Genomic DNA, 24920 nt, shown 5'->3' with positions numbered 1-24920 from the left:
ATAAGGATGTATTATGTGGATTAAAACCTCAGCAAACATGAAACGGCATCATTACAGAATTCTCTTCGCGTGACCTTTGTCCTGGAAGATTGTATGTAGCAGGTGCTTGAACAAAGTGAAAGTGTCAGTAAGCAAGCAGGTGTCACCTGCACGGCGGTTCCATCATGGAGGCGTTCTAAATACGCTACCGCTAGACCGAAAAAAATTACAAAGAAAAAGACACACTGTGTTGTGTAAATAACATTTCTCATATACCAACGACAAGCTTTACTTACTTTTCTAAATACTTTTTCGGAACTTGTGTTAGGAAGAAAAGGAAAGATACAGATATTAAGAGTTAGAAAGGAAGAAACAGGAATAGGTGGTGTAATTTACAAACCACTTACGTAATTATATATTTTAAGAAATAGTATAATTACGTTAAAAAAAAAACAGGTTTACAATATCTTGAACTTATACAGGATGTATGAAAAGTCCGCAAATATAGGTCTACTCCATTCTGAGTAAAGAAACGAATAATCGAAAAAGAGGGTTGTTTTTAATTCAAAATGGTGGATTTTTTTCAATCACACCACCTTTGGGGCTACACACTGGTAAGGTGCGTTTTTGTTAAATGAGAAAGCAAAGCTGTCAGTTCAACAGCCTGTTCCCTTGTGTCTTCACTATATCAACAATGCAGCATTATTGAAAAATTGATTAGGTGCTCTAGGTTCCCTCAATTACAATGTGCACACTCCCTGTATCATTTCTACGTGCCCGTAAGTTCCGTTTGAACATCCTACTGCACTGGAAACTTTTCTTTTACCGTAAGTCTTGTTATCAGTGTAGACCCCAAATGGCTGGTGCGATTGGTAAAATCTACCATTTTAGATTGAAAACCATCTATTTCCAACAAGTTCGATGTCTTTCCATTTTTCGTATGGACCAGAATTTTGATACACATCATATTCTAAGATTATTATATGGTTAATGAAGCCGGTATTGTAGTAAAATAGAAGTAAAAAGAAATCTTTGGATTTTAAAGATGTTCATAACGATCTGAACCAGAGGGGGGGGAATATTGTCTCGTTTACTTTTAGTTATTCTCCTCGTGGCTATATTTTACAAGTGTCTTTGAAGAAAGACGTACGGATTCATTCTCCACTGAAAGCTTATTCACGTCTCATTTACCTCAATGATGAAAAGGGACGTTAAAATCCAATTCAAACATCTATCTTTCCATGGCAACATGTAATAAAATAGTTCAATGGACTATATTGATAAGAGTATGCGACAATTGCGCAGAGACACAACTAGGCTAGTTGTCGCCCGGGACAAGAACTCGACTTAGCGCCCCCCCCCCCCCCTTCCTCCCCTGACCAATTAAACAAAAACGCCTCCTGACTACATTTGATATTGGCATCTCACAGTAATTCTCCTATTCCATTTTTCCTTTAAGTGGTAAAGCTTGATTTCAAAATTGCAGTACATAATTTAATTTTTAGTACAAGATAAAACACCAAACTAATTAGTATTTGATTGCCAAATAATCTGAGAATACCATGCTTGACATATTCTCATTGTCTTATCATAGTAACTGCAAATCACAATGTGTTTGGAACTATACGTATCACGATGTGATGTGCATATGTGTAGAATAAATCTACAATTTGTCGCTTTAAAATATAATATTTAATTATGACAAACAGTCAAGCTGTATATTTATGTATTATACTCGAGCATTTTACAAATCTCTTAAATTAATGTGAGTTAATTGAAAACACAAAAGCCCGGAACTAAAATTTAACTTTTCACTTTGCGAACTCTTTTGTCTCCAAAGGTTTTAACAATATTGTCAAAAGGTTGCTTTGAAGCTAACTTATGCTCTATGGATATGATCCTTAGGTTGGTGAGTCGTTGTTGTCGTGTTAAGTTTCTGAGGTAATATTTTATGATGATCTTTAGTTTGCTAAAACTGTTTTCTTGCCTTATAGTGAAAATAAATCTTTGCCCAGTTTTGCGAACACCAATCCGCCGCCCGGAGCACAAGCTCAGTTTGCCTCTCCTAGTTACGTCAGTGAAATTGCGGTATTGTTATGTGTGGTGTTGCTTGAAAATAGTTCAAATTCGTAAAGCCGAGAGAGAACATTTGCGGTCGTTGAGTTAGAGGGGAGGTACACAGTGCCGAGGGATACACAATCACCACACCTCATTATTACATAAGAAATAAAGTAAAAATGTGCCCCCAGTGAGTTTGTAGTCTATTGTATATACAGATGGCTATGAAAATAATAGAGACATCTGCAAAAAGTGCATTTCACTAGATTAATTTGGAAGTGTGGACCACCTTCTGTCCACAGAACAGCTTTGATGCAACATGGAATTGAGTCATAAAGATCTAAATAGTAGCGAGTGGAATATTAAACCATTCCGCATGCAGTGTATCATTCAGTTTCGTGTGAGAGAGAAAGAGAGATACAGAGAGTAGGGGCGGAAATCTGTGCGAAATTTGTGCCTCAAAAACGGACTACACATGATCAATTATGTTTACATCTGGGAATTGGGCGGACCAAGGGAGGTATTCAACTTCATCTCGATATTTCTCAAACTATGCCGCAACAGCTCTTTTATGTAAATAGGCGCATTGTTATCCTGAAATATGGTTTCATTGACCAGAAACAACGTCTGGATCATAGGATGTACATGCCCCCTAAAATGGCGACACAATCATGGACAGTGACGCGACCGGTAGGAGTCAGCATAGTATTGAATGATAACCAGGATATTTGCAGTTCACACATCACAAAACAAACATCAGAGACACTGCAAATCATAAGCTTCTTTGTGCGTCCACCACACATAAACACGCTCCGTAGTTTAAATAAGGTAAACGATTACTTATTCGATCATATCACACGTTCAAAGTCATCAGCGGTCCATGTGTTCACAGCACCATTGGCGTCATGCTAAAGCTTGATTATCTCTTATTAGTGGTTTCTCCCTTAATAGCAACACAACTCGCGGTGGACTATAATCATCTACACAGGATGTGAGAAGTGCTGCTTGCATTGCCTCCGTCACTGGTATTGCAGTCGTACGACAGTTCTTAGTGACAATTTCTTTTAATGCTCGGCAGGACCTTTCACCACCGCTTTTCTTCCGACTACTGTTCCCTTCGCTGAAGTGGTTTCGCTGTGAATTTTGTAGGCCGTCATCACCTGGGACGCTGTCCTTCCCGATACACTCACTACATTTACTACATTTGTCACGCTCGAATCACATAACCGAGCGCCAACAATTTGCACTCTTTGGAAAGCATAGAGGTCTCCCATTTTACACTCTGCTCAGTTCACTGTACACTTCTGCTCTAATGCTCCTCACGTAGTACAGAGTTTTATCACGTAGACACATAATCCCCAACAGTCCGGTGCTGCGATCAAATCCTCACCGTTGTCAACCCAGACATCTGAAATGTTTCAATTATAGGTATTTCTGTTATTTTGATAACTATCTGTACAATATTTATATAAAAGAGTCCACTGATCAACAGACCTCACAAACTACTAAGCGCAGAACCTTGAAATTTTGAAGAAGTGTCCTCCTTGCACTCTACACTATAGATAAGAGCTTTTTGTTGTTGTTGTTGTTGGTGTTGTTGCGAAATGTGTATTCTAAGGGGAGTTAGCATGGGTTGCCTTTTGGCAGATCTCCAAATTATTAGGTGTAGAACATTGAAATTTTTGCAGTAGTTTTCTCCTTGCACGATAGGTTAAAGATAGATGGGGTTATGCGAAATTCTTATTCTGAGGGGCTTAAATGATTTTTCGGCCGTTCGGCAGATCTCCAAACCTATTAGACGTATAACATTCGAATTTTATATATATGTTCTCTGTAGATAACATCGGGATTTGCGAAATGTGAATCCTAAGGGGAATGGGGACCAGGATGTGCTTTTGCAGTTCACCACATCTCCCAATCTATTAGGCGTAATAACATTAAAGTTTTGTATAAATTTATTCACATCCCCATAGTCTGTAGATAAGACGGGGTTTTGCAAAATTCGTATCCTAAGGAGGAATAGGTGCTTGAATGACTTTTTTTTTGCTGTTCGCCTGATCTCCAAAATCAACATGTAGAACCTTGAAACTTTGAACACATATTTTCCCTTTACCATTGGTTGATCATAAGATCTACATCCCCAAGAAAGGAAAGTGTATTAGAGTTTTTCTAGCCGTTTACCAAATATCCGAAACTATTAGATGCAAACTCTTACACCTACGTATAAATACTCTTCACGTATCCCAAGTTCAGAGTGAGATGTAATTTTACGAATTGTGTGCTTAATAAAGAGGCTTAATTTCCACTTAGGTACTTGAAATTTTATAGAAATGTTACCTTGGACTGTAGGTTGAAAGTAGAATGAATCTTTAAGAAATTCTATGCCAGGAATTCTAGGTGCGCAGGATAGAGAAAAGTGGGTTAAAATATTTTTTTTACCGTTCATCTCCGAAACAATTGGACACAGAAAACTGAACATTTGTGCAAATATTTTCAAAACAGTGTTCTGTTACGAACATAACTAAATGAGAAGAAAGGAGGCTTGCGTAATTCTTCACCGTTCTCCAGGTCTCGAAAACTGTTAGATGAAGGAACTTTAATTTTGTTAAAACGTTCTCCTTGAACAATACGCTGATAACAAGATGAGAGAAAAAAACTTTGAACTTTTTCTTACTCTTCAGTAGATTTTCGAAACATTTGGCGTAGGGACTTGAAAACGTATGTACAAATTTCCTTATTGAGCCCTAGCTTGATATTATGACAGAATGTTGTGGTAGGTTTGGACCTCATTTTGATGTTCAATAGATCTGCGAAAGATTTGGATGGAGGAAACTGAAATTTCGTACAAATTTTCTTCTCAGAGAGTAGACTATATCTTCATGACGGAATTTTCTGAAACTCGACATGGAACAGGGTGGGAAAAGAGATTAAACATTTTCTTGCTCTAGGAATTGAAATTTTCTACAAATATTTTCCATATTTTCTAAACTGTGTGTAAGACGGTGTTTTAAATAATTTTGTTCCGAATGATATGTAGGTTGATTCAAAGATTTTCCATCAGGCCTACTATTAGTAACTCTTTTGAAAGACTCAGCTTATAGCTATGAAATTTGCATACATATGTTTTGATATACGGCATATAAATGAAATTGTATTTCACGCAAGAAGTCGTTTTAGGTAGGATTTGAGATACGAAAAAAACATTTAAAAGTGATTTTTGGAAAATTAATTTTGAAATAGATGAATTTGAATAACAAGTTCCAGAAAACGGATAAAATCTTCTAATTTCGGGAGCAAGATGGGTGGTTGAATGATACACCATATAGTTTGATGCTGTATCATGAATGGCTTGCAGGTAGAGCAGGCACTGTTGTGGTACAATGACTTTCCGAAGAGCAAATTCGTACCTGGACTGGACATGTTGGAAATATTTGTTTTCCCCAAAATTGAGGCCATGGAAACACCACCTTTAAACTACCTTCCAGCACGATGGAGCACAACTTTAGTTTGCTGGCATTGTTTCACGTGTTCTGGATGTTCTTTCAACTTCGCGCCACTGGATTTCTACGCCTGAGGTTTTGTAAAAAAAAAAAATTGGGTACCGTAATAATGTCGATAATATGAACTACTGAAAGGAAGAACCAAAGTGGTAACTGTCACTATTAAGCAAGGCCTGCTCGACAGGGTCTAGTGTGAATTTAATTATCGTTTAGAAACATATTTCTTGTTAGGACTATGTTTGAGGCAAAACAATAAAAGCTGACAGGAAATGACTTCTGATGCGATTTTATAAACACGATTTCATTAAAACATTTTTAACATGAAAGTGCTACATGCCTATTATGATGTAAGAATGCGAAATTGGATATGCTAATTGAGTATCATCAACATGACAAAATTCTAAAACATAAAGGAAATGGTAGGATAGTAACTGTAAATAATGATGCAATAAACAGTAAGTTGAATAAATATGGAAATATAGTTTTTCCGAAAGCTCACCTAGATATAGTTGTCAGCAGTAAAGACTCAAATCGTCACATGAGAACCAGATGAACGTAACTCCATTTTCGTAGGTTTACAGGCGAGAGAACAAAAATATTATTTTCTTAGAGAGATGTGTTTTTAATTACATACTAATTGAGATACATTACAGCAGATGATCAACAAGGAGAACAGATGGCGTTATGTTCCATTTACAGCAAGCGGGACTTTCAAAATTGTGTCTAAACATAAAGAAAACGAAAAACCACATTTTTGGAGTTACGTTCCTCTGGTTCTAATGCGACGAAGTAATGTTCACTTGGATCAAACTTTCCGTGTTCCATTTCATTAGAAATTAACTCTTTAACCATTGAGTCATCGTACTGCGTCATAAACAAGACTAAACTTAGCAACAAAAAAATGATTAACGTTTATGGTGAAAATAAACTTAAAAATATTTAGAACTCAATGCTCTCTTTATGTGGTTTGTAGGTCTACATCAGGGCCGGATTAAAGAAGGGGCTTAGTTGGGCTATAGCCCCGGGCCTCCAGGTGGACAGGGGCCACCATTCTGATGAAAATCTCAATTGGTTATCTAAAAAGGATCATGAAGATACAATCATCATCATAAAATAAAATATGACCAAAAATATGAAACATATTCCCTTAACTTTCCTATTGTACTTTCACAGAAATGTATTAAGTGAAGTAGGTGAAGTCAGCAGGGCCCACATATTCTTTGTAGTTCCGGGCCTCCAGATGGGTTAATCAAACCCTGGTCTACATAGATATGCTTTGAGACTAATTATTATAAATCTTACTTTTTTTTAATGCTAAAAGTACATTAAAGAAATATTTTAAATACAGCATATAACTTCTGTCATGAGTTATATAAACTGTGTAATTAAATGCCTACTGTTCTCAAATTTTTACATTTAAAGATACAGATAGACGACAATTTTACATTAGCAATTGAAGACTTAAAAATAAGAAAGGTTTTTGCCAGGGTTCAAGTAGTATACGTAATAAAGGTACATTGTGGGATCTGTTTGGTGGAATTCAAGAAAACTTCATGAAAATACTCATTGAACATGACTAGACATGAAATTCGTACCTTACGATTATAAAGGTAAAGTTTTGATTATTTACCAACTTCTTTGATTAGTGTTTCTCTATTATGCATGTCATTCTTCTTAGAGAGATCTTATAAGTACATATTTAAACTGCGGTACTATGACGCCAATTATATGTATCGATTGGACGTCCTCAGTTTAGGAATTATGACCGACAGTGTTCATGATTTCATTAAGATTTCACAGCGTTATTACAGGAAGGTTACGGAATAAACAATTTCTGACGATTTCTTTTCTCGTGTCATACTATGTTTCTTAGACAACGTGTTATTGTAGAAATATGTATACACATTTCTGAGATGCAATGACTTCATTCTTTCAATTCGTTGCAATGAGTAACATCCAAGGGTGTAAAGAAGGGCCCCGCAGAATCCGCATTGCGGGGGGACCCGAAGCCATTACGGGGCCCCAAATCGTGATGTAGGACGTAGAGAAGGGGCCCCATTCCACGTTGTCTTCGGGGTGGCCCCCAAGTCCTTAGTTACGCCACTGGTAACATCAATCATATGACGGCTGAAGTAACCTTGAAATGTTATTCCTTTTAAAATAAAATAATTTATCGATTGGATATTCGTTACTTACCGGACAGCAAATTGAAACAACAAAGGTTTTACAAGTTGAACTCTAGTTGTAAGAAAAACTGCGATGAAACATTTTTTTTTCTTCCAGTAAACGTAGTGTAATTCACATTTAGTTTACAGCTCAACATTAACAACAATTTTTTTTTCAAAGAATATATTTCTCCTTTTTGATCAAAGCATGACACTTGTTTATTCTACATAATCAATACTGGAGTAGCATATTGTTACTAGTTATCAGGACATAAACGAAACAACGAAAGTATGATGTTTATGCTTTTTCCTTGTTATTAGTGCAGTTTTATATGTTACACGGTTATCACCATTTGTAACACATGAAAAGACATGTTTCTACGAGATTATGGAGACAGGAAAAAGCAAGAAGTACAATAAAGGCATCTGCTTTATAAACACACATACACACACACACACACACACACACACATATATATATATATATATATATATATAGAAAGAGAGAGAGAGACAGAGTAGATTGCATATGAACAGATGTCATTATGCTACCTGCCTGCAACATTTTACAACAACCACCATTATTAACACCAAACACCAGAAGCAATTGTGGATCTGGGTGCAATAGTGGTCTAACCATCACTAATTTAAAAACTAGAAGCATAGGCTTAAATTTGGCCATCCCCTTCTGGAAATTATTTTACAGAGCTTATAGTTGGCGACTGGTTAACGAAACTCGCAACTTGATTGTTGCACTATAGATTTAGGACGACATGCGCAATGGGGACTAGCTGTCGGCTGGAACGTGATAGGTACCATTTGACTCGTATTGACAAGAAGACCAATAATTAGTGTCACATTTTCCCGGAAATTCCATTTTTACCCAGGAACTTAATAAAAATTAAAAATTTGAACAAGGCGGACCAGTCGTTGACCAGGACGTGATGGGTATCATTCGATTCGTATCGACAAGTAGATCAATAACTGATATTGCATTTTTCAGAAAATTCAATTTTTACCTCGGAAATTAATTCGGGATTTTGGACAATGCGGACCAGTTGTCGACTGGGCCGAAATGAATGTCATTCGATTCGTACTGACAAATTGATTAAAAATTAGTATGGCATTTTCACAAAAAAAATAATTTTTACCCAGGAAATTTACAAAAATTCGGGATTTTGAGAAATGGGGACCAGTTATCGACTGGGACGAAACGAGTATCATTCGATTCGTATTGAAAAGTACATCAATAAATGATATTTCATTTTCCCGAAAATTCAATTCTTACCCGGGAAATTAAAAATTCGGAATTTTGGGCAATGCGAGCAGATTTGTATAGAGTACTAGAAGTTAATAATTATTTGTTTTTTAAAATTTACGTTATGGATCTATATATATGGACGTTGATTAGATCACTAGTGTATCGAGGTCCATAAAAATGAAATCTTTAAGTTTTACTTCCCACGATTACGCCGACTAGGCTAAAGGAGACAGTGATGATAAGAAATGAATGAAATGGTAGAATGAAGAAAGTGGAAGGAAAGGGAAAACCTCGAGAAAACCCAAGCACACGGTGTGTGTCCACAACAAAGCTCACTTGATGCGAGCTGGGACCAAACCAAGGACCTCATGCACCAGAGGTGAACGCTCTACCACTGAGCTACCGCAGCCCCTCAGGTCCATAACGGTAGACCTAGTATGCAAACTTTTGATTGGACATTAAGCCATTTAATTAAGACATATGTGTTTGTTATCCATTATATATTGATTATATCAGGTGTTTTTTTGCAACCTACTGTATTCGTTCAGATGAGCAATCTGTGAGCAATATCACTTCACGAACTTCGAATACCTTTATATTTCCGGTTAAAGTTATGATTGTAGAACAGTATGAGGTGACTACAAGACGTGAATTCAGTGCCATTAAAATGATATTCGTACTACAGGACTTCCTATTCGGAAGCTGTAGTGATCTATTGAAGCCTATCCAATCAAATGTGAAAGTATTGAGTCAGAAAGTTGTCATTTTTACTTTATTAGTTTCTAGTAATATACTGTATATGATATTTAAATATCTACCGTCATCTTCGTTATGGAATTTGCAAACAATACATTTGCATCTAAGGCTTTCAAGCCTCATAGGTTTATTTTATTTATACTAGCAACATGTTTTTATGTTGGCTAAATGACACAAATCCAAATTAATGATATAATGATTGATAAAGTAACACAGTAGACAGAAAGGAAAGTGGCTTTATTAAACATGCAAAAGATATTAATATAGTACCGATTCACCACCAATTTTCCCATAACACTAGAAGACTTTTTCCATGAATAAATGGCTAGAATATCATTCTTTAATACACTAGATTTGGCTTCGATTCTCGGCGACAATTCATGTGGTTTGAATCTCACATCTAGTTATAAGTCCACGTTTTGTATACCTTTGTTAATGAAACAAATATTTTTAAACTCAACCGGTTAGAAATTCTACAATCCTATTAGCATTTAACGAAAAAAATGTGAAAAGATCAGGCATGTACCAGTCAATAGACCACATCGAGATTAATAAAATGACATCTTGAAGGTGAATTATCATGCGTAGTTATCGAGAAAATGTTAAAAATGAAATTTATGTTAAAATGTGAGGTTTATGTCGTCCATTGCCAATCTGATGCAGTTGATAGTTTCTTTTCTGCTGGAAAAGTTTATTATTTTATTGTTATTATTATTTATGTACTATATAAGAAAAATATAAACCGTGTAGTACCAGATTGAATCCATTGTTGCTTAGTCTCTACTGCCAGTGACGCCTATACTACTTGTAAAATTGTTTATAAACCTGAATATTATTCAATTCTTCTGTGATAAGATCAGAAACCTATTGTCGCAAAATTTTAAAGGATAATGGTGCTACACTATCAATCGAAAAACAAATTAAGTTATTTAATAACAATATATTTCAGAATAGAGTTTGAGATTATTCATTAATGCTGTTTCAGTAGTAAAATAGAGAAGTGTGAATACGCGTATAACTATAGTATATCTTCTAAAGGCACGGTGTCTTAGTAGTAAAGCGCAGGTAGGTCCCTGGTTCAATTCCCGGCCAAGTAAGTATATGGTGGACAACATCGTGTCCATGGGTTTTCTCGGGATACTTCTGTTTCCTCCCACGTTCTCATTCCATCAATTCTTCTATCATCATTTACTTGCCCTTATCATCGATCTTCCTTACCCTTAAGGGCATCCATTCCAAAGAATTGTCGTCGCTTGATAATATACACAGTAGTATAAATTTGATATAAGCCTAGTAGATCCACACCACATTATTAGGTGTTAGGGTCTGGAACTGTTCTAAATTTTCTTAGTTTGATATAGTTTTCGGAGAGGGAGGATCAATCGTGAGAGTATACCTCTCTCATTGCACTCACAAACAGATATCTGGTCAAAGTTTTTTTTTTTTTTTTTTTTTTTTTTGACAAATTCTTATCATGGGCGTTGACAGTGGGGTCAAAGAAACAATAGTCTTGTCCTGTTTGAAATTGAACAATTTTTAAATTTATATTTATATATAAACATAAAGTCGATTTTTCGCACATATTTCACAGTACTAAAGAATTATATAAAGTGTAGGGGTAACCCGAGTATTGGGCCAGATTTCATATTAAAATGAAACGTAGCAACTCCTCTCGACCTCCTGTTATGTTGATATTTCATGAATTCGATTTTGGTAGAACTTTAATATTTAATAATTCAGATTATGTCGTAGGGATATCTTTTTTTTTAAAAAAAAAATCAGTATGAAATAAAATTTCATCTAATTTTCTGTTAGAATAGTTATAAATACAACTATATACAGTACTTTTGCAATGCTCTATGTTTAATGAATTTTATTAAATTATTCCTTTCCAGAGCCGTAGCTAGAGATTTAGGCACCCGGTGCGAAGTACAATTCGGCGCCCTCTACACTTACTATACCAAGCTTTTCCTTCCTTCGTTTTATTTTATATACCTATCTATTCTTTGTTTGCATATAAGACAAACAGCTTCTGTTATGCTACGCTGAATTTTTATCAAGCTGCTTGGACAAACCATTGCAACTTCCAAAAACAATCATTATGTATTCTTTTACAAGTAAGATCTTTTTTCAAGATTCTTCTTTTGGACTTTTTGTTGAACTGCACAAAACTACCTTTGGTTGTATACAAATCAACTTGGAGACAGTCTTGGAAATTTACAGCTATTTACAACGTTTCATACTATCGATAAGAAATGAAGTTTCAATACATTAGGAACTATGGAATTTTAAAATGTTCGAAATTTGTGACACTATTTTTTTACCAGTAATAATTCTAAAGTTTTAATTGTAATTTGTAATTTTATTTTGTATAATAGCATTTTGATTTTGATTCTTTTAATATCAACAATTAAACAAGTTGAATTTGTTAATGATAAGACTTTCTCTTGTTACTCTTAAGGGTTGGTGATATGATATTGTTTTAAAAGTACACGTTTCAACAAAAGATAAGAATGATGATATAAAAGACAGTTTTTACTAACATGTAAGAAGAGGTAGAACGGATATTTGACCAACTCCTGAAATGCCATGTGAAAATTCAATTAGGAGATTTCAATGCGAAGGTAGGACGAGATAATATTTTCAAATCGATTATAGGGAATAAAAGTCTGCATAACGAAAGTAATGACAATGACGTTAGACTGGTGAACTTTTTTTTTGCAACATACAAATAGGGTATCGTGAAGAGTACAAAATTCTCACATTGCGACGTTCATAAATACATATGGACCTTACCAGACGAAAGAACACACAATAAAATTAATCACGTTTTAATAGATACAAGAAGGCAGTCTAGCGTAATTGAGGTTCGGTCGTTCAGAGGAGCTGACTATGACACTGATCACCAGAGCCCGGATCTTGTTGACCTAAAATTTTCTAAAAAGTGACCTATTAAATGACACTAAAATTAGTGTAAAATGACCCTAAAATTCACAAAAATTGACCTTAAAATTTGCGTTTTCTTTAAAAGTTTATTTTGTTAAACATCGACATTTTTTGAATATCTATTGGATTTTAATTACCATTTGTCACTCATTTTCAAAAGTTTTGTTTCAGTTAGTTGCAGTCCATTGATACATAAAGTGTCAATTCACTCCCGAGTTGAAACTAGGAAGCACACTTAAAGAATAGAATTTCGCAAGTGTAGACTGTATACACGAGAATAATAGATAAAACCATGTTTAAAATCGTTGTACGTCTTCTAATTCATTTTTAGTTATTCACGTGTCACATCCTTTGTGGTCAACAACCCAAAATCATCTCTTTGGCCACCTAGTAATCCCCACCCCTCGTCAACCAGCTACAGCTTAGTGTTCTTTAGCTTTTTAGGAATGCAGTTTTCCATCTCGATAGTCAGAAAGCAGGGGAAGAAACTAATTTTGTATTTTTCAGATTTGTAAACATTTTAAAATTTCCTTATGTAGAAGAAAAAGACTAAAAAGACCATAAGTGACCTGAAAGTTACCTTAAAATATTAAAAAATGACCTGAAACTTCAAAACAGCAAAAAGTGACCAAAAGTTGACCCTAAAAATATATACTTTTAGAACCTTGAGTTGACGGATAACGTTTTTATTTGAACTCGCCTTGTCCTATGCGTAACAGTAAAAAGTTGACTTGTCAACAAGATCCGGGCCCTGCTGATCATTATCTGTAGAGTGATACTGAGAGAGAGAGACAATCGTTGAATAAAGAGAATATTCAAACATCTGAAAACGAAGAGGTTTAGTTTAAAGAAATTAGAGGAGAACCAGACGAGAGGGTGATACCAGGATTAAGTGTTGAATAGATTCTCTTTTTTAGATTCAAATTAGGGATAGCATTAAAATTTCAGCAAGAGAAAAATTGGGGCACGCGGAAATAGGTAGGAACAAACCATGGTTCGACTAGGAATGTACTAAACTAGCGGAGAAGGGAAAACAGCGAAACTGTATTGGCTATAAAATTCGAACTATATACGCGTAACTACACAAAATGTTGTCGATACCAGACGGACGGGAAACTTCTAAAATGCTTAGAACAAAGAAACGCAATTTTTGAAAGCTAAAATAATTGAACTTGAAGATAAAAGTTATATATATATATATATATATATATATATATATATATATATATATATATATATATATATATATATATATATATTTGGTCTAGGAATTAATTCGTGCGGGTGGACAAGAGATGGCGCAACGAACGGAGCGTCCCACAGTTCCGTGTATCCACACATGTGTTGCAAACCCCTGTCATCGCGTATCGTTCGTAGTATAGGGCAGTGGATTAAAGCGTCAACAACACCAGTTTGTAGTTAAGTGAACATGGCGCAATTTGTGCCTGATAAAGTGTTTTTGCGGGGTGTCCTGCTGCATTACTTTAACATGCAGAAAAGTGCGACTGAAAGTCATCGTATTTTGGTGGAAGTGTATGGTGACCATGCTCTAGCTGAGCGAACGTGTCAGAAGTGGTTTGCACGGTTTAGAAGTGGTGATTTCGGCTTGGCAGACCAAGAGCGAGCTGGACAGCCAAAAAAATTTCAAGACGAAGAATTGACAGCATTGCTCGAGCAGGATTCGTGTCAAACGCAGGAACAACTTGCAGCAGCATTAGGCGTTGATCAAACAACAGTCTCCAAACGCTTGAAAGCCATGGGAATGATTCAAAAGATGTCACATTGGGTTCCACATGAATTGAAAGACAGAGACGTTGAAAGACGAAAAACCATTTGCGAATTGCTGCTTCAACGACAGAGCAGAAAGGGGTTTCTGCATCGAATTATTACGGGTGATGAGAAGTGGATCCATTACGAGAACCCTAAACGAAAAAAGGCCTGGGTGAAACCAGGTGAACCAGGTCCATCACAACCAAAACGAGATATTCACTGTGCAAAGGTTATGCTGTGCATATGGTGGGATATGAAAGGTGTGGTGTACTATGAGCTGCTGCAACCGGGTGAAACTATGAATGGAGAACGTTATCGACGGCAATTAATGCGTTTGAAGCAAGCTCTGGCCAGAACACGACCAGAATGGGAGAACAGACATGATAAACTTATTGTTCAACATGATAACGCTCGCCCACATGTCGCAAAACCGGTCAAAACCTATTTAGAAAATGTCGGATGAGAAGTTTTACCCCACCCTCCGTATTCACCAGACGTTGCTCCTTCGGACTACTACTTGTTCGATTGCATGAACAACGATTTGATTGGACAGCGGTTTACTTCTTCAGAAGATATCGAAACATGGGTCTCTGACTGGATCGCTTCCAAGGATGAGGACTTCTTTCGCCACGGAATCCGTACATTGCCTGACAGATGGGCGAAAGTGGTGGCTAGCGATGGACAATATTTTTCTTAAGGTATTTATGTATTTTGTGTTTGTACTACAGCTTCAATGTGTGCGTACCAACCGCACGAATTAATTCCTAGACCAAATATATATATATATATATATATATATATATATATATATATATATATATATTCGTGACTTGTATAAGGACATAAACAAATTTAAGAAAGGGTATCAACCTCGCTCGTATATATTAAACTCTTACATGTACGCAGATGAAATTTTAGAGATTATCAATGTAGATTTAGGCGAAATCAATCAACTATCGACCAGACATTTACCATTCGACAAAAACTCGAAAAGAAATGAGAAAACAATACTACTGTACATCAATTATTTATTGATTTTAGAAAGGCTTACGATTATATTAGGAGAGAAACATTGTACAATATTCTTGTAGAATTTTGAATACCAAAAAAGTTAGATTAATTAAGAATATGTTTAAATGAATCCCAAAGTAGGAAAATTCTTTTCCACAAGCTTCCACGTTGAAAAAGGCCTGAAACAAGGAGAAACGTTGTCGACATTATTATTCAACTTTATTCTCGAGTACTCTATAAGAGAAATCAAAGATAGCAACCAGGGCCTATAGCTGAATACTATTCATCAGGTTATCGTGTAAGCTGATGTTGTAAATTCGATAAGAGATGATAGAAAAAAGAAATGTGGAGATTTTATTAAACGCTTGCAGAGACATGGGTTTAGAAGTAAATACAGAAGAAAACTAAATACATAGAAGTTCGTTGTGATCGTAATACTGCAAATTATGGATGCGTCAAAGTATCAAATAATACATTCGATAAAGTGAATACTTTCAAGTATTTAGGGTCAGTATTAATAGACCAAAATCATATCCACGAAGAAATTATATGCGGACTGAAAGCAGGGAATTCGTGTTATTATTCAGTTCAAAATACTTTGCCGTCGCAAATTCTGTCGAGGAATTTAAAGCTTAAATTATATAAAACAATAATCATGCCTGTTGTTCTGTATGATTGCGAAACATGGTTTCTTACTTACAGAACGCAGAACTCTGAGTGAAAGTATTTGAGAATAAAATTTTCAGACAAATATTCGGCCCCAAGAGGAACGGGAATGGGAAATGGCGGAAAATTCATAACGAGGAACTACATAGTTTATACCGTTTACCAAACATTGTTAGAGTCATCAAATCTAAGAGGCTCAGGTGGACAGGTCATGTAGTCAGGAAGGAAGAAAGTAGGAACGCTATCAAAGTTTTGACTGTAAATCCAATCGGACAACGTCTATTAGGAAGACGTAGGCGCAGATGGGAGGACAATATTAAGATGGATCTCTAGAAATAAGAATACAAAGTAGAAACTGGATCCAGTTGGGTAATGACTAAAGTCATTGGAACAGTTTTATGAACGCGACATTGAACTTGCGGGATCCATAGGCCGTGGAGTTACTTAGTTAGTTCTTTTATAATAAAAAATATTTTGTCAAATAGATAACGGAAATTTAGAAGGAGCCTTCTTTGCGAATTTATCAATATTGATCGTTTGGGAGGTGAAGAATATGTTTAATGTTTGTATTTAAAATCCAAAATATAGTTTGGCTATTACATATGTTTGAAATTGTAGTAATTACTTAATTTCTTAATGAATGAAAGTTTTGAATTTAAGGTTACTTATTATTAATCAACATATTAAAAATACATTAACATACGTTTACACACACACATTCACCCACCCACCCACCAACACACATGTTTTGTATGCATGTAGATAGATAAAACAGAACTAAATACATATGCACGGAAAAGAAATCCTGGAGATAAAAGTAGTTGATGGAGAAATTATTTCAAATTGGAAGCATTTCATGTCAATGAAAAATACATAATCACTGGTCATGATCAGTCTTTGAAAAAGACAAAATATTTTGGGTTAAGTTCTCACCACTTAAGCCCCATTTTCTGCAACTGCTTCAGGTTCGAAAATTATTATTCCTCTTGTTTACTTTCATTGTTAATATTCCCGCGCAAATAGCAGCTTCAGTATGTCTCTACATTCCTCTCATTTTCATATTTTCATTCTCACCATCGAGATTAATTCGATTGTGTAGAAAAGGGTGATTAACTAAGAAAGCTCATCACCATCAAAACGTCGAACCCGTATTTCAGACGTTGACCGTTTCTGATTTTGGAAACGCTACTGCGTATACTATAAGTCATTATTCAGCACCCTGTGTATCACATCGTCATTATCAAATCATATGCAATAACGTTCTTTAAGTAATAAGGAAACACATGTAATGCTTATTGGAACGTTTGAATTGCGAGCGAAGCGAGCAAGAAAGTTTTTCCAAATCTATTTCTTTTCAAATCGACAACATAATAGGGCGCCAGTATCTTTACGGGGCGCTGCGTCGTTTACTCTTTTCCAACACTTTTTTTTTTCCTTGCTCGTTCGGCACCCCCTTGCTATCAGCGCTTGGGACGACTGCCCCGCTGTCGCCCCCCTAGCTACGGCTCTGTTCATTTCATAGCTCTCTACCACTCGAAGTCAGCTTTTAGTTTATAAAATATTTCAGTTTTACTTTCTTGTGTATAGCAACAATTTCCTGTATATTAAAAATAATGGCGGTAAAGGAACGAAATATACATGAATTCCAAACATTTATATTGTGGACATTACGAAAAACAAACATGTCAAAAAGAAAAATGATGAACTCAATTGGGGAATTCTTTCTGATTTTCAATAATAATAATAATAATAATAATAATAATAATAATAATAATAATAATAATAATAATAATAATAATAATAATAATAATAATAATAGACCCCTAATAATAATACAAAACCGAGTTCTTGGGTTTTCTCGGGGTTCTCTCGTTTCCTCCCACTTTCTTTATTCCACCATTTCATTCATTTTTCATCATCACCGTCTCCTTTAGCCTACCCGGCATAACTGTGAGATGTAAAACTGAAAGATTTTATTTTATTTTATTTTATTTTCACTTTTTCATTAGACTTACGTCAATTTTCATCAAACGTGGACCCTACTTCCCTCGAAAAATTTCAGCATCCACTCCCTCGTATGAAAAAATTCTGGAAACAAGTTTTTGATACCGAAAACTACAAATAATGACGAGAACAAATGAGTTGATCACAAACCACACAATGACAATGCCTGAGAATTACAAGGTACTGATTCCCCCTTCCCCGTGGCTCTGTCCTCGACACTGCCCTCCCAGATATGTTTTATTCTTAGGTAGCCCAAGTAATATAAATCTATCCTTTTAATGTACACACAAAAAATAGCTGTCCCCCCAAAAAAAAAATTCCTCTGCCTTCTCCGCTTCTCCTCTCAAAAAATTAAACTTGTCTTCATAACTGATATCACATAACCGAAAAAAGAAAAAAAAAAGCAAGAAAAAATTGTGTTTATGTTACGTAGGTTATTATTGATTATTATTTCAGTATTTGAGAGTTCCTTGGAGCGCAAACGTTCTATGTCCAATTTTAGAAATTTTACAGGAGAGCAAAAATAATGGACATAGGACATAAGAGGACAATAGAGCATAAAACAATATTTAATTCATTATTTCTTGTAAACAATAACGATTTCGTATTCTTTCTTACTGCCATGTGAAAGAGCACATCATACGACATCTATAGTATAAAAATCTCAATTTCGAAAAAAAAAAAAAAATGGACTTAGAACCTTTGCACTCTAAGGACGCAAATAATTATTGTTTCACCATTATTGTTTCAGATCCCCAGACAAATATTTTATTTTATCTGAATAATATGACGACATCATTGACGGATGTTTATATCTAACGTTTGCCTCGTGTATTTGTTTTCCCTTCCAAAAACAAAGTGTCATTAGTAATCAGTGCAAGATCAACTTTTAAGTTTCTGGGAATGAAATAGAAGATTGAGGTCCTTTCTCTTTAACGGGATTTTGTTTGTGGTTACAACCAGGACAGCGAAAGGAAAACAATGATTCACTTTCAGATACAAAGAATAACAATTCTGTTTTGATCTCAAGGTGTTTGAGCAGTGTAAGATTTTCTTCTTCTTCTTTTTAAGATTTCTTACAAGACAAGACATAAGACAATAACTGCTTTACTGTAATAATAGTAATTATTAATAAATTCTTTCTTAAAGTTCATAATTATGTTAAGCTTGTTGAGTGCCTGCACCACTGTATTGTCTAAAGTAAGAGCATTGATTTATATATACGGCTGCATTGAGGGGGGTGCAAAGGTGCACGTGCACCCTCCCCCCTTCGTTGTAAATATACACTACCTAAAGTGAGAAGGTAGCAGTGAGTTTTGCAAAATCAATAGTTTCAGTCAATTTTCTGAAGATTGAAGGACTGAGAGCAGACACTTAGCACTTCCAGGGCAATTCCTTATTCATACTACAGATGCCTAAAGGCATTCAAAAAACTCAAATTTAATTCAAATGTAATGGCAGTTATTTGGTGCACCCCCTCAGAAAATTCTGGATCCGGTCCTGTATATATATACTTGTTTGCTTTTATTGAAACGGGGGAGGTTTGAAAGGTTTGAATTTACTGACTTATTTTTCAAATCTATTTGTATGTTGCTAATTAGGTAAAATTAAATTCTGTAATGCACAATATAATGTTAATATTTATAAATGAAATAGTAGACTATTAAATGTATATCAAGGAATACGAAATTCCACAATGTAATTGGCGTGTAAAGAAAACGAACAAGAATTTTAGAAATGATTCAAAAAATAATGGATCAAAAGATCGGGATTGGCCAAGAATTTTAGAAATTATCAAGAAAAATGCATCAAAAAATTGTGATCTTGTCTATTAGTGTTTGGATCAGGGGCCACAAAATTTTTGAACAGCCCTAAACCGAGTTTTCGTATTATTTTACTTAATAAGCACACCATACTGAATTAAATGGTAGTTTGGGATCGGCTACACAGTATGTAGTTCTCCAGATATAAGGCGTACAAGAAAATTTTTGATTGAAATATATTGAAGTTTTTGGACCATTGGCCACACAATTTTTGAACCATTGGCCACACAATTTTTGAACGGCCCCCAAAACGAAAGTTTTTTTTCTTTCTTCAAAATATGCATATCATATTGAGTTAAGTGATAGTTTGGGTTTGGCTACACTATACGTGGTTCTCCAGATATAAGGCGTACAAGAAACTTTTAGCTGAAATATATTGGATCTTTTAATTCAAAATAGCCTAAAAGATTTCCTGCTAGTTTAGTGGCTAAGCGTATGAGTCTTTGATGCACGTCTTTCCGGGTTCGCTTCCCGCTGGGAGAGTATTGATCACATCACAGTGATTCGGATTCCACCATAAACTGTAGGTCTATGTCTCACATATTGGAGGGGGCACGGTGGCTCAGTGACAGAGTGCTTACCTCTGGTGTGTGGAGTCCCTGATTCGATCCTCGACCAAGTAAGTTTCTGGCTTCTGTGAGATTTCTTCAACTTAATCTTCTTCAAAAATCCAGGGGAAATACTACCCCTTTGCTCCCCGCTGCAGGCGACCCAACCCCAGCTAATAAGTCATCTTTGAATAGTCTAAATATACAAACAAACAAAAAAGATACAAGATCCATGAAAATGAGGTATTTATTTCTAAAATTATCCTTACGTTCTATATATATATACGCGTATAAAAAACGGAAGTTTAAAAGGTGGAAATAAACTTAAGTGCTTTGTTTTTATTAAAATTCCTTTATTAGCTCCCTGCATGAACATACAAGAGTTTATTGTTTCATTGCAGGTATACGTGTGTGTGTTTGTGGTACTTTATTTCTCGGGAACTACTAGTAGGATCCGAACAAACTTTGGTAGCCCACTCTCTAAGGAATAATAATGGTCATAGGTATTCTGCCATTATTGACAAGTCACTTGTCGCAACTGAGAAGCTTCCATGCTCGACGGTCTTACGTTAACTTCTTCGTCTTCTCGTACGACTTCTCTGTTTTTATATCGTCTATCAATTCAGGGGTCTAAAAACAAAACCTTCTAAATCTATTTTTCAATTTTGTCAACGAACGAAGAAAAAGTGACGTCCTTATGTTTCAGAATTGTTGAACATTTCTTTTTTTCTTTTTTCTTTTCTTTTTCTTTTTTCTTTTCTTTTTCTTTTTTCGTTTTCTTTTTTATTTAATGTTCACTAATTAATGAAGATGAGTGAAATCTACCACTGAACAAAACAAGTTGTTCAATAATTCTGAAACGTAAAGGCGTGAGTTTTTCTTCGTTCCCTGACAAAATTGAAAAATGGATTTAGCAGGTTTTGCTTCTCTACCCTTGAATTGTAGTTTCCTTCGCCCCCTTCCTGTCTTTTCTGCCGCCATACCCTTTAGCACGTCATTCATGATACATTTCTTTCTTAGCCAATGTTCCAGCCAGTTTCTCTTCCTCTTCTTAATACTATCTAAAATTGTTCTTTTATCGTCAACCATTTCTAACATCGTTTCATTGGATTTCAGCTCGAACCAGCTAATTTCCTCCATTCTTCTCCACAGCCACATTTCGAAAGCTTCCAGTCGTTTTTAATCATTTCTGCGTATTTGGTGGCCGAGCTCGTCCAGGGACGGGCTCGGTTGGACAACACAGGCTCTATTCCACTGGTTTACACGCTGGAAACTTCTGAGTTCGATTCACCGACTGTGTTCACTTTGTCTGAAAGTCAAAAAATGTCTGTCCGCGTCAGTCGAGAAGACAAGAAATCTGAAGAGTCATATGATGGACCAATAGCAATTTTTACCAGGATGTAGAGGCTCAAAAGACAGGAACCGAGTCCAATAATGGAGGTAATATTCAAACCGGATGTGGTAGAAAACAATCATTTCTTACTTTAAACGTTGATCACTATAGAGTAAAAACGGTAATACATAGCGAGAAGCGGTTTTCTGTAACCAATTACGCGTCCAAAGAATATGTTTTATGTTTATCCTAAATTCTCTACTAAGACCGGAAGAGATAGAGTTTCAGTATTGATCTACATTGAGCGAAAGCGATGAGATGAAAAAAAAAAAAAAAAAAAAGATTTTGTGTGGAATCGATTTTGCGTTGTAAGAATGTGTCCTCTTCTCTCTTAACCCTCTATTCAAATCGGAAGTGGAAGCAGTTAACCAGTTCTGATTGTAACGTTGAACGCTCTAGAGTAAAATAATAATAATAATAATAATAATAATAATAATAATAATAATAATAATAATAATAATAATAATAATAATAATAATAATAATAATAATAATAAGAAGAAGAAGAAGAAGAAGAAGAAGAACTATAATAGCGAAAAGTGGTTCTCTGCAATTAATTACACGCCTCAGGAATATATTTCAACTCCTCTTTAATCTTGCTCCTATAATAGGAAGTTGTAGAAATCTATTACTATTTCGAGTGCCAATATTAATTGGGAAACTATCACTCCATATAAATGACACTCCTTCTCGTGGTGAACACGTCTCACTGCTAGTTTTTATTATTATTATTATTATTATTATTATTATTATTATTATTATTATTATTATTATTATTATTATTATTATTATTAAGAGTCTTCATCCCGGCGAAATTAAAATAACGCTAATTTTACAGTAATTATGTGATATCTTCAAATAGATAAAAGATAATCGAAATGTGGAACAACAGTGCCCTAGACAATATTATTTTACATAAGATACCGTTATCACGACTCACTTATCTGCTTTCGATTTCGAGCCATTTTGAAAATCAGCATTTATTTTCGCGTTTCTAAACAGTTGAAAACGGAAAGCCACTAGGTGATTTGTGATAACGGTACCTCACGCACAATAATATTGTCTAGGGCGCTTTTGTTCCATATTTCAATTATCTTTTATCTATTTGAAGATATCACATAGTTACTTTAAAATTAGCGGTATTTTAATTTCGCCGGGATGAAGACTCTTAATAAGAAGAACTTTTATAGAGATACGTGCTGAGGAAGAAAAGGGAGGGTAGAATACACTACATTGATAGATTATACTAGAACAGATAATTGTTACGGAATATGAAAGTTTGGGAACACGGTGGCTCAGTGGTAGAGCGCTCACCTCTGGTGCAAGGAGTATCTATTTCGATCCTGGTCCATGTAAGTTAGTTGTCGACAGCGTTATGTTCGTGAACTTTATTGTAGTTCTCCCATTTTATCTTCCATTCTTATTCCATCTATCTTATTTAGCATCAAGGCATAATTGTGGGACGCAAAACTGTAAGATTTCAATTATAAAGACGAAAGATTCTTAGAAAGAGCCTCACGCATGGACATTTTTTTGGACAGGATACCAAATTGTTCTGTCAAAATACCAAATACGAATCTGACTTGAAATTGACTAAATGTTTCGTTTGTTTTTTTATGCAATTTCTGTTAACCAGATCACTCAGACTGTAACACACAATAATTCTATCGTAGATAAAAATAGTAGTATAGCATTTACCCTTACCTGAATGTGTTCAGTTGGAGCTCATTCATGATACAATATGTTGACAAAACGAAACTTTCTTTCAGCAATGTTCCAGTTGATTCACTACATTTCCACAGAAACTTCTCCAGTAGTAATTAGATCTGGAAGTATCATTTCACTAGTAACTGTATTATCATTTGGACCTACTAATATATACCATAAAGCAAGAAACAGGTCCTAGATCTCGCAGATACAAGCACTGAGAAAACACATATCATGCACAAAAACACATGTTTACACACACAACATATGAAAGAAATGAGTATATGACAGCTTTGCGCTTGCAGCACAGGCAACGAAGTTGGAAGGGTGCTGGAGATTTGTGTTGCACAGGGAAGACAATTTTCTCTTGTCAGAAGAAGTGCGAGATACGTTTATGTGATACACCCAGTGCCTTACAGCATCTGTTATTACGGTCTAGTGACAATACCACACTACACTACGTACAATCTACAACAAGCTCTTTAGCTCATGGAAGCGGTAATAATTTCACTCTCCGCGTCCTCTTTTTTTTTACATTTTAACTTTTTCCAGTGGGGGCGGTAGGAGATTCATAATGCATTTTTTTTGGCTTAGCTTATCATCTTTGTTTTCTCTTATACTAATGTTCTGTGCCATTCTGCAAAACTATAGCAGTACTACTAATACCACTCTCGCGCTTTCCCCCTCTTTTTCTCTCTACAAGATGATGATGGTACGAGACTGAGATAGTGAGGTGACTCCCTTGCATTTTTTTTGAAACTATAATTACATAGGAAACATATTTTCCACTGTTTTTCTGGCCTCTCCTCTTTTTTCATGTTGTTTCACTTAAAGCTTTTACTTTAGATTCGTGAAACTCTTTTAAACCAGCATTTTCTATTATTACTTTTTATTTGAAAGGAGTATGAAATGGAAAACAAAATATGGAACAGGTTAACCACCCACCGCACACACTTCCTTCTTTGTTTTTTATCTTGTTCAATACCATCATGACAGTAAATACACCTTACTCGTATGAATTAAGCGGAGAAATATGTTCAGAAAAGTAGATCACAAGATTTGGTTGTCCACAGAGAACGTATTTCAATTTTCTAGTGTAGTGTTTTATTTTAAACGTGTAATTTACCTTATGAACTCTTTATGTCTTAGTAGAATAGATAAAAATACGTCAAAGTTCACTGGAGGATTCGTGGTTGGCAGAAGGATCTCCGGCTAGTGTCTTGGATTTGATTCCCAGTGGGATCTTACACCTCATACATTTCATATTAACTACTTGTATCATGCCAAGAAAAGCTTCTGGCCCTGTAATTTCAGTATAATACCAAATTCATTTG

At 35.3% G+C, this 24920-nt stretch overlaps 1 protein-coding gene across 1 annotated transcript in view; it reads right to left on the bottom strand.

The window, feature by feature from the left end:
• The window catches only part of LOC145694698 (uncharacterized), a 73603-nt gene extending 49538 nt beyond the window's left edge, over positions 1-24065 (bottom strand). Inside the window, exon 1 of the mRNA XM_081771225.1 lies at positions 23584-24065. The gene's annotated coding sequence lies outside the window, so the exon portion shown is untranslated. The remainder of the gene's footprint in view (positions 1-23583) is intronic.
• Between the last annotated feature and the right edge of the window lie 855 nt (positions 24066-24920).

This window comes from Thermobia domestica, chromosome 1, assembly GCF_964235325.1.
Source record: "Thermobia domestica chromosome 1, izTheDome1.hap1.1, whole genome shotgun sequence".
NCBI classification, from domain to species: Eukaryota; Metazoa; Arthropoda; class Insecta; order Zygentoma; family Lepismatidae; genus Thermobia; species Thermobia domestica.
Note: the sequence above shows the minus strand (reverse complement) of the source record. Positions and strands in the feature narration are given on the sequence as shown.